This window comes from Trichomycterus rosablanca, chromosome 1 (genome assembly GCF_030014385.1).
Source record: "Trichomycterus rosablanca isolate fTriRos1 chromosome 1, fTriRos1.hap1, whole genome shotgun sequence".
In the NCBI taxonomy this organism is placed as follows: Eukaryota; Metazoa; Chordata; class Actinopteri; order Siluriformes; family Trichomycteridae; genus Trichomycterus; species Trichomycterus rosablanca.
Genome location: NC_085988.1, coordinates 57,924,077 through 57,938,830, shown reverse-complemented (window position 1 = coordinate 57,938,830; position 14,754 = coordinate 57,924,077). Strand labels below are relative to the sequence as shown.

General features: G+C 38.2%; 1 long non-coding RNA gene across 2 annotated transcripts in view; it reads left to right on the top strand.

Annotated features, from left to right (window-relative positions):
• The window catches only part of LOC134323055 (uncharacterized), a 38,623-nt gene extending 34,026 nt beyond the window's left edge, over positions 1 to 4,597 (top strand). For both annotated transcript variants that reach the window (XR_010014006.1, XR_010014005.1), the window contains 3 exons: positions 3,249 to 3,350; positions 3,779 to 3,885; positions 4,282 to 4,597. This is a non-coding gene — a long non-coding RNA (uncharacterized LOC134323055). The remainder of the gene's footprint in view (positions 1 to 3,248; positions 3,351 to 3,778; positions 3,886 to 4,281) is intronic.
• Positions 4,598 to 14,754: the final 10,157 nt, after the last annotated feature.

Sequence of the window (14,754 nt, the reverse complement as noted above, 5' to 3'; positions counted from 1 at the left end):
GCAAGTAAGTTTGGATATTTTTAAAGGTTGCCTGGAAGACTATCAGCTAGCTGTTAAGTCTGCTAGAGAGGCATACTTTTCAAGCATAATTGCCAAAAATTACAACAGACCTAAAGTACTGTTCAGTACAATAAATTCTTTACTTAAATCATCACCCGAAGTTGGAAATGTTCCTTCTCCTAGAGTATGTGAAGAGTTTTTAAACTTTTTTGTGGAAAAAACTGAAACAATTAGATCTGGCATTACTTACTTGGGTATAGATTCTCCACTTCCACCGCCGTGCCCAGGTGTGTTTGAAAAGTTTGAGGCTGTTTCAATCTCCGAATTAACAGATTTGGTGCTGAAAACAAAGCCAACAACCTCCCCACTTGATGTGATGCCCCCACAGTTGGTTAGGGAGACATTTGATATATTAGGACCTTTTGTCCTGGATATCGTTAATACTTCCCTTGCCACTGGTACTGTTCCAGCATGCTTTAAACATGCTGTAGTTACACCTCTGCTCAAAAGCATAATCTTGATGCTACAGTGGTTAGTAACTATAGGCCGATTTCTAAATTACCATTCTTGGCTAAATTGCTGGAAAAGGTTGTATATTCTCAGCTTTTACCATTTTTGAGTAGAGATGGTATTTTTGAGATTTTTCAATCTGGCTTTAAGTCTATGCACAGCACTGAATCTGCTCTTCTGAAGGTGACAAATGACTTGCTACTTACTGTTGATGAGGGAAATTGTGCCATCCTCATTTTATTGGACCTTAGTTCTGCTTTTGATACTGTTGACCATGACATACTTGTTGGTCGCCTGGAAAAGTGGGTGGGGTTACAGGGAGAGGCCCTGAATTGGTTCATATCTTATTTTAAGAATAGAACCTTTTCAGTGAATATTAGCAGCTATTTCTCTTCTTCTGCTGATGTCTCTTGTGGTGTTCCACAAGGGTCCATACTAGGGCCCCTCCTTTTTTCTCTCTATATGCTGCCATTGGGTCAAATAATTAGGAAGCACAATGTCAGCTTTCACCTGTATGCTGATGACATACAGCTTTATCTTCCCATTAGACCGAATGACAATGGCTCGTTAACATCTCTTAGCAGTTGTCTTGAGGACATGAAGAGGTGGATGGCTGACAATTTTCTTCAGCTGAATGAAAGCAAGTCAGAGGTTATCATTTTTGGGGGTCCTCATCACATCAATAGTGTCTCCAATAACCTTGGTCACTTGTCTACATGTGTCAATACATCTGTGAGAAATCTTGGTGTTATCTTTGACTCTGACCTCCGATTTGATAAACAAATCAACTCTGTGGTAAGGAAGAGCTTCTTCCAGCTCAGAAATATTGTGAAGATTAAGCCTTTTCTCTGCTATTCTGACCTGGAAAAAGTTATTCATGCATTCATTTCTGCAAGAATTGACTACTGTAATTCTCTGTATATTGGGATTAATCAGTCTCTGTTGCAGCGCTTACAGGTAGTCCAGAATGCAGCAGCAAGGTTACTGACTAATACCAAGAAAAGAAACCATATTACACCAGTCCTTGCCTCACTACATTGGCTGCCTGTTCAGCACAGGATTCAGTTTCAAGTGCTTTTATTTGTTTTTAAAGCGCTTAATGGTCAAGCCCCGGCTTATCTCAGTGGTATGCTTTCTCCCGCAACCGCACAGCGATCTTTGAGATCAGCCACTCAGAACTTGTTGACTGTTCCTAGGGCTCGTTTGAAGCTAAAAGGTGATCGTGCATTTGCAGTTTATGCTCCGAGGCTATGGAACACTCTACCTCCTACTATTCGACAAGCACCTTCGGCCGCTGTTTTTAAATCACTCCTAAAAACATACCTTTATAAGCTGGCATTTGAACAGTGAGGAGCCGTGTTAATTTTAATTGTTTAGTCTATTTGTATCTGTTTTATTTTGTCTCTTACTCTGTATTTTTATTTGGTTCTTACTTTTTTAACATAATGTTGTGTTATGTATGCTTATTCGATGTACAGCACTTTGGTCAACGTAAGTTGTTTTAAGAGTGCTTTATAAATAAAATTTACCTACTTACTTACTTACTTACACTTCCATACTAAACATTACATGAAAGCAGTATGTAAGAGAGGGTAGTGTGTCTGAATACATAGTATTTATCGCAAAGTACCAGTGACAGCTTGCTTAGGCAGCCATTTTGAGTATGCAAACTAAGCACACTTAGTTCGTGTCAGCATGGGCTACAACTAATATTTGAAAGAATACTCCAACAGAAAACTGAAAAAAGTGCAAATTGCAGGACTGGAATATGGATTCAAGTTTTAGAATTGAAGACCTCTGCATTACACGGGTGTGTATTTTTAAACGCTGCTTTAAAGTCTGTAAATTAGAGCACAAGTGCGGACAATGAACTGACAGAGAAGTGTTAGGTTACATCCACACTAATGCGTTATAGTTTTAGCTCCTTAAATGAAGATTTGAAAACGCTGTTTTTGTCTTGGAGGGAAAACAACTGACATTTTGCTGATATGCTTGTTGCCAGCATAGGTGCTTGGGTTGCTGACTAATATCCCTGACTGTAATGTGTCTGCTGAGCTTTCCAAAATTGTTGAAATATTTTCCTGAATGACGGTTTAAAAATATGTTGTTTTGTGTAGTCCTCAGATTTTCTGTACATGTGGACAAGCAAATGTAATATTTGAGAGTTTGTTTAGGTTTTACAAATGTATTATGAGTGTAAAATATGAAGCTGTCTGGTTGATTTAAAGCAAATGTTTTTCTTTTCAGGTGCATGAAGAATATTTGAAATCTCAGTTTATCAGACACTACAAAATATGCAGAGATAGAGATTTCATGTACATTATATGTGTAAATGTTTGTACACAGTTAGTTTACAAATTTAGATTTGTTAGAAAACATCTTTTGGTGATTTTCAACCTGAATTTGAAATTAAAGCAACAACTGATTGCATATTATTCATATACAAAATTAAGATATGGTGATGCACAGTTTGAACATAATTCACCATACCTCATTTTCCATTTACTTGAATTTCATCATGTTGACATTAAGTCAGTGATATCAGACTTGTTACAGGATCAGTGATTTCTCAGGTGAACATCTACAGATCTAAACTTGGACTCCAAATAAAGTGAATTATATTTATGCAGTTAATTAAAAGTCTCTTGATCATCTACTGGTGCTTCAATGCTGCTACATTATTGATATGTTGTTGATATGCAGAGCCAATGGATAATTATTATTTTTTGTAATTTCAGGCTTCAAGCAATACTAGCATTGACATGTCAAGAGAAGTTGTCATTCAATGTTTGATGGTGTATCTTGGGGATTCTATAGATCACCTCTTAAAAGAGTACAATGTAAGTTGAAGCACATGCTAAAAAAGTCCTTAACCTACCTTTCCTTTCCTTAACCTACCTAATGGGAAGGTTGAATTACAAAATCAGTCATAACTACAATACATTTGGAAAGTCTTCAAACTCTTTTACCTTTTTCACATTGTTATGTTGAGGCCTTGTGCTAAAATAAAGTGTGAAGGCCAGATCTGGTAAAGGCTAAAAAAAATTGTCTGCTTGCTTGTATTATCGGACCCTTCTCCCTGATTGCTTAGGTTGATGGGGCAGCCAGCTCTAAGAAGAGTCCAGATTGTTCCAAACCTCTTTCACTACTTCTACTATTTTTTCTGTGTAATTCCTGTACTGTTTGCTTGTACGGCAAATATACATGTTCTTGTTCAAACAGTTTCATTGTCCAAACCTACATAATGTTTTTATTATTGCTGTTTCAGGACAATGATGGAGACACAGAACATTGCTGAAGAAAGGATAAAAATCTACAAAATCAAGAATTAAATGTCAGCAGGATCTGACAACATTGGTTTTCTTCCTGCTCTGGGTAATTTTGCAAGGGTGTGTTAGTGTTAGTGTGTGTTGTGCTGGTATGAGTGGATCAGACACAGCAGCACCGATGGATGTTTTAAACACCTCACTGTCACTGCTGGACTGAGAATCGTCCACCAACCAAAAATATCCAGCCAACAGCGCAGCGTGGGCAGCGTCCTGTGACCACTGATGAAGGTCTAGAAGATGACCAACTCAAACAGCAGCAATAGATGAGCGATCGTCTCTGACTTTACATCTACAAGGTGGACCAACTAGGTAGGAGTGTCTAATAGAGTGGACAGTGAGTGGACACGGTATTTAAAAACCTCCAGCAGCGCTGCTGTGTCTGATCCACTCATACCAGCACAACACACACTAACACACCACCACCATGTAATTGTAACTGCAGGGCTGAGAGTGATCCACCACCTAAATAATACCTGCTCTGTGGTGGTCCTGTGGGGGTCCTAACCTTGAAGAACAGGGCGAAAGGGGGCTAACAAAGCATGTAGACAAATGGATAGATTACAGTCAGTAATTGTAGAACTACAAAGTGCTTCTATATGGTAAGTGTAGCTGATAAAATGGACAGTGAGTGTAGAAACAAGGAGGTGGTTTTAATGTTGTAACTGATCAGTGTAGTTGCACTTGTCTTTTAGAAGAACACATTGTTATGTTTGTTGGTGCATGTAATTAATAAAAGTGTTCATATGAAAATAGAAAAAGTTTTGCATTTGTCATTGTTGTTATTAAATGCCCCAGTGTGTCTGTAATGCCAGTAGTTGATGGACAGAGGTTCTTCATGCAGTTCTGGCACTTTTTACTGTCTTTTTTTTTTTATCACAAAAGAGCATAAATGTAGTCTTTCCTTTATTAACATGGATGACAAATACAGTGTATCACAAAAGTGAGTACACCCCTCACATTTCTGCAGATATTTAAGTATATCTTTTCATGGGACAACACTGACAAAATGACACTTTGACACAATGAAAAGTAGTCTGTGTGCAGCTTATATAACAGTGTAAATTTATTCTTCCCTCAAAATAACTCAATATACAGCCATTAATGTCTAAACCACCGGCAACAAAATTGAGTACACCCCTAAGAGACTACACCCCTAAATGTCCAAATTGAGCACTGCTTGTAATTTTCCCTCCAAAATGTCATGTGATTTGTAAGTGTTACTAGGTCTCAGGTGTGCATAGGGAGCAGGTGTGTTCAATTTAGTAGTACAGCTCTCACACTCTCTCATACTGGTCACTGAAAGTTCCAACATGGCACCTCATGGCAAAGAACTCTCTGAGGATCTTAAAAGACGAATTGTTGCGCTACATGAAGATGGCCAAGGCTACAAGAAGATTGCCAACACCCTGAAACTGAGCTGCAGCACAGTGGACAAGATCATCCAGCGTTTTAAAAGAGCAGGGTCCACTCAGAACAGACCTCGCGTTGGTCGTCCAAAGAAGCTGAGTGCACGTGCTCAGCGTCACATCCAACTGCTGTTTTTGAAAGATAGGCGCAGGAGTGCTGTCAGCATTGCTGCAGAGATTGAAAAGGTGGGGGGTCAGCCGGTCAGTGCTCAGACCATACGCCGCACACTACATCAAATTGGTCTGCATGGCTGTCACCCCAGAAGGAAGCCTCTTCTGAAGTCTCTACACAAGAAAGCCCGCAAACAGTTTGCTGAAGACATGTCAACAAAGGACATGGATTACTGGAACCATGTCCTATGGTCTGATGAGACCAAGATTAATTTGTTTGGTTCAGATGGTCTCAAGCATGTGTGGCGGCAATCAGGTGAGGAGTACAAAGATAAGTGTGTCATGCCTACAGTCAAGCATGGTGGTGGGAATGCCATGGTCTGGGGCTGCATGAGTGCAGCAGGTGTTGGGGAGTTACATTTCATTGAGGGACACATGAACTCCAATATGTACTGTGAAATACTAAGCAGAGCATGATCCCCTCCCTCCGGAAACTGGGTCGCAGGGCAGTGTTCCAGCATGATAATGACCCCAAACACACCTCTAAGACGACCACTGCTTTATTGAAGAGGCTGAGGGTAAAGGTGATGGACTGGCCAAGCATGTCTCCAGACCTAAACCCAATAGAACATCTTTGGGGCATCCTCAAGCGGAAGGTGGAGGAGCACAAAGTCTCGAATATCCGCCAGCTCCGTGATGTCGTCATGGAGGAGTGGAAAAGCATTCCAGTGGCAACCTGTGAAGCTCTGGTAAACTCCATGCCCAGGAGAGTTAAGGCAGTTCTGGGAAATAATGGTGGCCACACAAAATATTGACACTTCAGGAACTTTCACTAAGGGGTGTACTCACTTTTGTTGCCGGTGGTTTAGACATTAATGGCTGTATATTGAGTTATTTTGAGGGAAGAATAAATTTACACTGTTATATAAGCTGCACACAGACTACTTTTCATTGTGTCAAAGTGTCATTTTGTCAGTGTTGTCCCATGAAAAGATATACTTAAATATCTGCAGAAATGTGAGGGGTGTACTCACTTTTGTGATACACTGTAGATTGTCACTTGAAAAAGATTCGTTTTATGCATGGCAATCTGTTATAAAATAAATAAATCTTGCCACAAAGAAGAGATATTATTGGGTATAAAGTTAGTGAAAACATTTAGTCATGTGATACCAATTAAAACTTGGTTAAAAGTTATGTAACAGTTTGCTAAATTGAGTTTAAATAATTATTTAATTTAATGAATCCAAAACATCTTTATCCAGACATTTAATAAACTTAATTACATTTAACTCAGAATATTAGTAAATATAAATCAAATTTTACTATATAAATGATCAAACATAGATCAGTTTTTCTAGATATTTAGTATATTTAAATGAATTCCTCCTAAATATTTGAGTACATCTAAATTAATTTTTCTCAGAATCTTACTAAATGTTTATACACTTTCCTTGTAAAATTGATTTCTATTTACTAAATATTTTTGAGCTACATTAACTCAAACATGCCATTCTATTGCTGAATTCAACACATTTTACCTGTTTCTTTTACTAACATCTACTTAATTTTTTTGTCTAATTTTAGTTAACCTATTCAGTAGATTTTACTTAAAGCTTAAGAAATTAAAATCTACTCAATTATATTACGTGTCACTTTGTTGCCATAATTGTTTTTAAGTAAACCTTAGTCACATTGTTTACAGTGTAGGTCGGTAGGTAGGTAGGTAGGTAGGTAGGTAGGTAGGTAGGTAGGTAGGTTGGTAGGTAGGTAGGTAGGTAGGTTGATTGATTGATTGATTGATTGATTGATAGATAGATAGATAGATAGATAGATAGATAGATAGATAGATAGATAGATAGATAGATAGATAGATAGATAGATAGATAGATAGATAGATCGATCGATAGATCGATCGATAGATAGATACTTATATTAAGGTATTTAAAAAAAAAAAAAAAAGTCACTGCAGTGCAGTCTGTATGGGTTCCGGGAGGGCTAGCTAGCACTTATGTGATTTCGTCGTAATTTTATTCATTGTACATCAGCTCCAGTGTCAATGCCAATCTTTTTTCTGAATCTGTTGCACCAAAAGAAAACGCTATCTAATGAAGACTGAATTATATTATTGAGTGTGATGGCTTTACTTTATTTTATTTGAGGCAGTGATGGCTCAATGGTTAAGGTACAGAGCTAGTAATCAAAAGGTTGCTGGTTCAAGCCCAACATCTGCTAGGTTGCTGCTGTTGGGCACTTAAGCAAGGCCCTCAACCTTCAATTTCCTGCAGTGTATACAGTCTCAACTGTAAGTCGCTTTGGATAAAAGCGTCTGCTAAATGCTGAAAATGTAAATCTGATTAATAGTAAAGCTGGTCTCCTTCCATGTTCAAACTTATTTAAACATGAAAAAGATTGATGACAATTTCTGTTGATGACCAGAGCTGATTGTTTAGTCATAGTAGAGCCATAATAAATATATAAAAAAAACTTTTTATTTATATATATATTTTTTATTATTATTATTTTTTTTTACAAATTATAACTTCTGTAACATTTTTTTAGGAAACCATTACCTGTCACATCTTCAAATCATGTCTCGTTTGTACTCATCACTACCTTTGTAACAGTTTTTAACAAAGTCATGTTCACAAAAGCTGTGATGTACTGCTGCTGTCCACGGACTCATCACACTGACTGGATGCGAAACCACCCACGTAACCAGATCCCGAACATAACCATCACTCTTCTAACTATCATACTCATCAGAGAGAGTGGAGATTACATCGGGACCATTCTTCTCGTGAAAACAGTGTTTGCTATTATTATTACTGCCAAAGACTTTCTTATTCTATATAAAAAACCATCTCGCTCCCTATCTTCCCATCAATTGTTCCAAGATGCTGAAGGTGTCCAGGAAATCTGTTGGGGCCCTTCAGAATAATCTTGATCCAACTGTGTGTGAACGTCATTAAGGGCACCTGCTGAAACATCAAAGGTTTGGGATCCCCTCACCCTCTTGTAGGAAAGTGCAGCAGATCTTCTTTCCAATGTTCTTCTGTGGCTCACTATCCAACAATCAGTGGTGGTGGCGACATAGCTGACTCCCATAAGATGTGAATTTAAATAAACCTTCATTTGAGTAGTAGTTTCCCATATTTTATCGTGAAGAGTGGGTCTACATAACATTTCAATAATAACACAAGAGTAACAATCACAATGACAACAACAATAATAATGATAGGAAACAAATTATTACAATAAAAACGGTTTTATTATAATTAATTAAAATAATTAAAACTGCTCATTTGTAATTCATCTCTGTGCTTTGCGTTTGAACACGTGATGCTGTTGCCTTAGCGATGTACACGTCTTTTCACTGCCCAATCAGTGGGCTGGCTGGAGACATTAACTACCAGCCAATTAGAGCCCAGGGGGCGGGGTTTATATTCCACTAAAAGAACAAAAGCGTTTTCGCTGCATTCTAATCAGTACTCTCCGGTAGCTCAGTGGTGAGAGCGTTGCTCCTGTAATAATGACGGTAGTCGTGGTGGAGGGTTCGAATCCCGGCTCTCCACCCACTTCCAGTCCCGCAGACACCTGTGCTAGAAACGGGGTTTAGAGAAGAGATTTAGAGGAATAGGAATGGGGAACTAGCACAGTTCGTTACAGTAGGTAGGTAGGGTCTCCACAGTGGCTGGAGGTGTGACTCGAGTTACAGTGAGCCACCGTCTGAGTGACCGCTGAGTACATTTTTCATATTCATGTATTATACATTTATTATCTTTTATTCTTCTGCTTTTGTCTGTGCTTTTCGGTGCCTCCAAATGTTTAAACTAAATGAAAGAAACTTTTGATTTGTAGCTTCATTTCTGTTCATATGCAAACTTATTTTGCTTTGTTTTCAGCGTTGAAGTAAACTATTTAAAAAAGACGCTGTGATCATTTATGGTGCAGTTTGCACAAAGATCATTTAAGCTGTCTACACCAGCTTACTAAACAGAACTTTGTCAAAAGCATCAGTGTTTTCACTGAATATGGTGAATAGAAATTGTTGAGTGTTATTATTTTGCAGAGATGTAGCATGAACACTGGGGGATGAGATGAACTTACTATATATTTATTTTTGTTTCATTTTTACAGTAATGGCTAATAGTGTTTTATAATGGCAGGGATAAGAAATTAATGAAGTATAACCATGACCATAATCACAAAAACAGAAATCAATACATTGTTACATGAAGCCAAGTGCAGCTATTGTCACCAAACTTGTTTTTTTAGATAGATAGATAGATAGATAGATAGATAGATAGATAGATAGATAGATAGATAGATAGAAAAGTAAAAAGTGGGACTGGGATTAATTAATATTAAGTACATAATTATAAGTAATATAAACATAATAAAAACAACCTTAGACAGTTTGAAATTAAATTGAGTTGAGTTAAACAATTTTAAATGGTTTATCAGTTAAATTTTACACAGTTTTGGTTAAATAAAATCAGCTGTGAACCATTGAGTAGTATATAATTATTTTTTATCTGGACGCAGAAAGATGTAGAAAATGGATAAATTGTACTCAGAATGATATGTGGATTTTAATCACTTTATGCTGGAACTCAACACTATTTTGCGCGCGCACGGAGAGCACACCACATGTAGGAGCAGCAGTCCTATTTTCAAAGGTGAGATTTTTAACATTTTTAGGGATCAAATGGTTTCTTTTACTGTAGCAAACATAAACATTGATGTGCTTTAAGTTGATATCAAACAAGTTATCGTATATTGTTTGCATTTTTTCAGGTTTTTTTTCCACAAATTTCTTCAACCCCTGCCGCACTTAGCAAACTGCACAACAGTGGGGCTAAACATTTGCTGTCAGGGGTGAGTAATTACGAATTATTCAGTTTCTTGTTCACAAATGAAATGCACTTAATCACTGTGTTTTATTAATGTTATATGATGTTTAATTGAAGTTTATTTCAGCAGAATAAATCGTTTTTAGTCTCATTACATTTAAATACAAATTGTAAATTTGCCAGTTAAGTTAGCTAAGAGTTGTGTGCTATCTGAGCCTTTCTGAATGGTTTTATATTCCTGTTCTTGATACAGTGAGACCACAAGAGGACAGTTAGGTGATTTTTCTGTCAAAGTATGCTTTTATCTAGTAGTTGTAGCCCATGCTGACATGAGAGCTGCGTCTGAAATCGCACACTGTCAGTCTCAGAGCACTGAAATACACACCGTTACCCCAGTCTCATTCTGTGTCAGTCCATATTAGTGATGGGTCGGTTGCGAACGATCCGGCTCTAAGAGCCGGCTCTTTAAAGTGAACGACGGGATCCGGCTCCTGATTGGGAGCCGATTCGTTTTTTTCCGGTTTTTTTTTCTGTCAAAGCCGCACGTGATTGGTCAAGATGCGTGGTGGCGTTTGTGTGTTTACACTGAGCAGGAGGGGCGGGGTTACACACACACACAGACAGCGTGCACATGAACAGGAGGGAGAGAGAGAGAGAGAGAGAGCTGATACGGTCACTTACTGTCCTCAAAACTACAGGGAAATTCTAATACCCTCCCAAAAACTGAGCACAGTGCACCAGGGCAGAGACTCTGGGGGGCTCATCATCTGGTATAAATCAAACCTACATAATTTCATAGACACAATAAAACAAGCAAAATACCACATCTGGCTTAAATTAAACAAATCTATATTATCATCACAGAGGGACTTATTCCTTTGTGCCATTTACATCCCTCCTTCAGAGTCTCCATACTACTCAAATGATATATTTACAGAACTAGAGAGAGAGACGAGCCATTTCCAGGCCCAGGGAAATGTGCTCATCTGTGGAGACCTGAATGCAAGAACAGGAACACAATCAGACACTTTAAAAACACACGGAGATCACTTTATTAAGAATAATATGTTCCTTAATAATCATTCCTCTTCCATTTACAGGAATAACTATGACATTGGGATAAACAAAAACGGAAAATACCTCCTGCAGCTCTGTCGAAGTCTGGGTCTGTACATTGTCAATGGTAGGATACGAGGGGACTCTTTAGGAAGATACACGTATTGCTCATCTCTTGGGAACAGTACAGTAGATTATATGGTAACAGATTTAGACCCTTTCTCTCTCAGTGCATTCACTGTTAAACCTCTAACCCCTCTGTCTGATCACAGCCAAATTACTGTGTTCATTAAAAAGACAGAAACTAACCCCACCACACACACACGGCCCAGTAAGCTGTACAACATCCCCAGATCCTACAGATGGGCCGAGAACAGCGCAGAAGAGTTCCAGAAAGCAATCATCAGCCACCAAACTCAAACACTCTTAGATAGCTTTCTGGACACTGCATACACTCACAGTAAAGAAGGAGTAAATCAGGCAGTCCAAAAAATTAACCTAATCTTTAGAAGAACAGCAGAGAAGGCAAAACTAAAACTTAGATCTACACTAAAACCCAAATTAACAAAAGATGACAGCTGGTTTGATAAAGACTGGTTTGATAAAGACGAACAGAACTCAGAACATTATCAAATCAAAAACACAGAGACCCAAACAACACTAACATACGACTTCTTTACTGTGAAAAGCTTCGACAATATAAACGTACACTCAGAACCAAAAAAGCACAACACACAAACAAACAACTGACACTAATTGAGGAGTCAATCAACACACATCAATTTTGGGACAATTGGAACAAACTAAATAAAAAAGAACATGAAGAATTAGCTATTCAGGATGGGGATATATGGACAACCCACTTCCAATCACTATTTAAAAACATAACATTCAACACAAATTCAGAACAAAATGACATCAATAGAAGACTTATAGAACTTGAATTGGCTATTAAAGATAATCAAAACCCTTTAGACTCCTCCATTACTGAGCAGGAACTCCTTAATAAAATAAATAAATTAAAACCAAAGAAATCATCAGGACCTGATGGAATCCTGAATGAAATGATTAAACACAGCAGTTCCAAATTTCGATTAGCCATTTTAAAAGTCTTTAACCTGGTTCTGAGTGTAGGTTCCTTCCCTGAAATCTGGAATCAAGGTCTCATAACACCAATTTACAAAAGTGGAGATAAATTCGACCCTAATAATTACCGGGGCATCTGTGTGAACAGTAATCTGGGGAAGTTATTCTGTAGTATAATTAACTCAAGGTTTTCAAGCTTCCTTATTGAGCACAATGTCCTGAGTAAAAGTCAAATTGGATTTTTACCAAATTACCGCACAACTGATCATATTTACACCCTACACACCCTCATTGAAAAATATGTAGTTCAAAACCATGTAAAAATATTTGCCTGCTTTATTGACTTTAAAAAGGCTTTTGACTCAATTTGGCATCAAGGATTGTTTTACAAACTATTAGAAAGTGGTGTAGGGGGTAAAACATATGATCTTATCAAATCTATGTACACAGAAAACCAGTGCGGAATAAGAATTGGCAATAAACAAACAAATTTTATCTCTCAGGAGCGTGGAGTGAGACAGGGCTGCTGTCTGAGCCCAACTCTATTTAACATCTATATTAATGAATTGGCCTCCATGTTAGAGCACTCAGCCACGCCCGGTCTCACTCTACACGACTCAGAGATTAAACTCCTGCTGTATGCAGATGATCTGGTCCTGCTGTCCCCCAGCGCTCAGGGTCTCCAGCACAAACTGGACCTGCTGCAGCAGTACTGTCAGACCTGGGCCCTGACAGTCAACCTCAAAAAGACCAAAATTATGACCTTCCAGAAAAGATCCAGATCTCAGGGAACCAAACACACATTTAAATTAGGACACCATGAAATTGAACACTCTAAAAACTATACCTACCTTGGACTAAACATTAGTTCATCAGGAAACTACAACCTGGCAGTGAATGAACTGAGAGAAAAAGCACACAGAGCCTTCTATGCCATAAAAAAACAAACTTCTGTAGAAATCCCAATCAAATAATTAAACCAATTGCCCTGTATGGCAGTGAAGTGTGGGGCCCGCTTACACACCAACAATTTAACAAATGGGAACAACATCCAATTGAGACCCTGCACACAGAATTTTGTAAAACAATATTAAAGGTGCACAGACACACCACCAACAATGTGTGCAGGGCAGAATTAGGCCGATACCCACTTATTATTAATATACAAAAAAGGGCAATACAATTCTGGAATCATCTAAAAGAGAGCGACCCACACTCGTATCATTACAAAGCTCTGCAATACCAAGAGCTGAGCAAAGATACCAGTCCCCTCATCCAACTGGTCCTGAGTCACTGCATTAACACACCATTAACACATACTAACACACCACTAACACAGACTAACACTATTAAGACTCAAGACCAGAACCTAATCAGAACTGATCAAATTACACATGAATTAAAGATAAACTATTTGGCCTATTGGGAAATACAAACTAAACTCCAAAGTAAACTACAATGTTATTTGGCTCTAAATAGACAGTATAGTGTGGCAGATTATCTCAGCACTATAACTGATCCAAAACTCAGAAACAGCCTGACAAGGTACAGACTCAGCGAACACAGCCTGGCCATCGAGACGGGACGACACAGACAGTCCTGGATGCCCAGAGAGGAGAGAGTGTGTCAACACTGCTCTTCAAACCAAATAGAGACAGAGCTGCACTTCCTCACTGAATGTACAAAATACACACACATTCGAAAACAATTTTTTACCAAAATCAACAAAATTATCCCCAATTTTAATTCTCTCTCAAACCCTGACAAGCTGCCCTACCTACTGGGGGAGCACAGAGCGAGCTGCACACTCGCAGCTCTCTACTTACACACCTGCCACCAGGTGAGGGACAGTGAGTGACCTTATACTGTATCCCATACACACTCACACATACTCGCACACACACACCATCATACACACACTATACACACACACCATCAAATGCACGCACACACGCACACACACTTACAAATACTTTTTCCACACATACATATACACACTTTATATACTTGTTCTAATTTGTTTATGTTAATTTTTTAAGGCTAATTACTAAGGTTATTGAACATTATTATTTTTTTTTTTTTCATTTATTATCTAGTTTGTAAATGCGCTTTGGCAATACAAATGTGAATATTTGTCATGCTAATAAAGCACTTTTGAATTGAATTGAATTGAATTGAGAGAGAGAGAGAGAGAGAGAGAGAGAGAGAGAGAGAGAGAGAGAGAGAACTCAGCGCTTTACACAAATCAAATCAAATCACATTATTGTCACGTCACATTAACACAGGTGTGAAAGGTGAGTGAAATGCTTAGGTGCTCAGTCTCTCACAGTTCCAATACACATTAATAAAAAAAAATATACACATTAACTTACACAGCCAGACATTACACGCTGGAAAGGT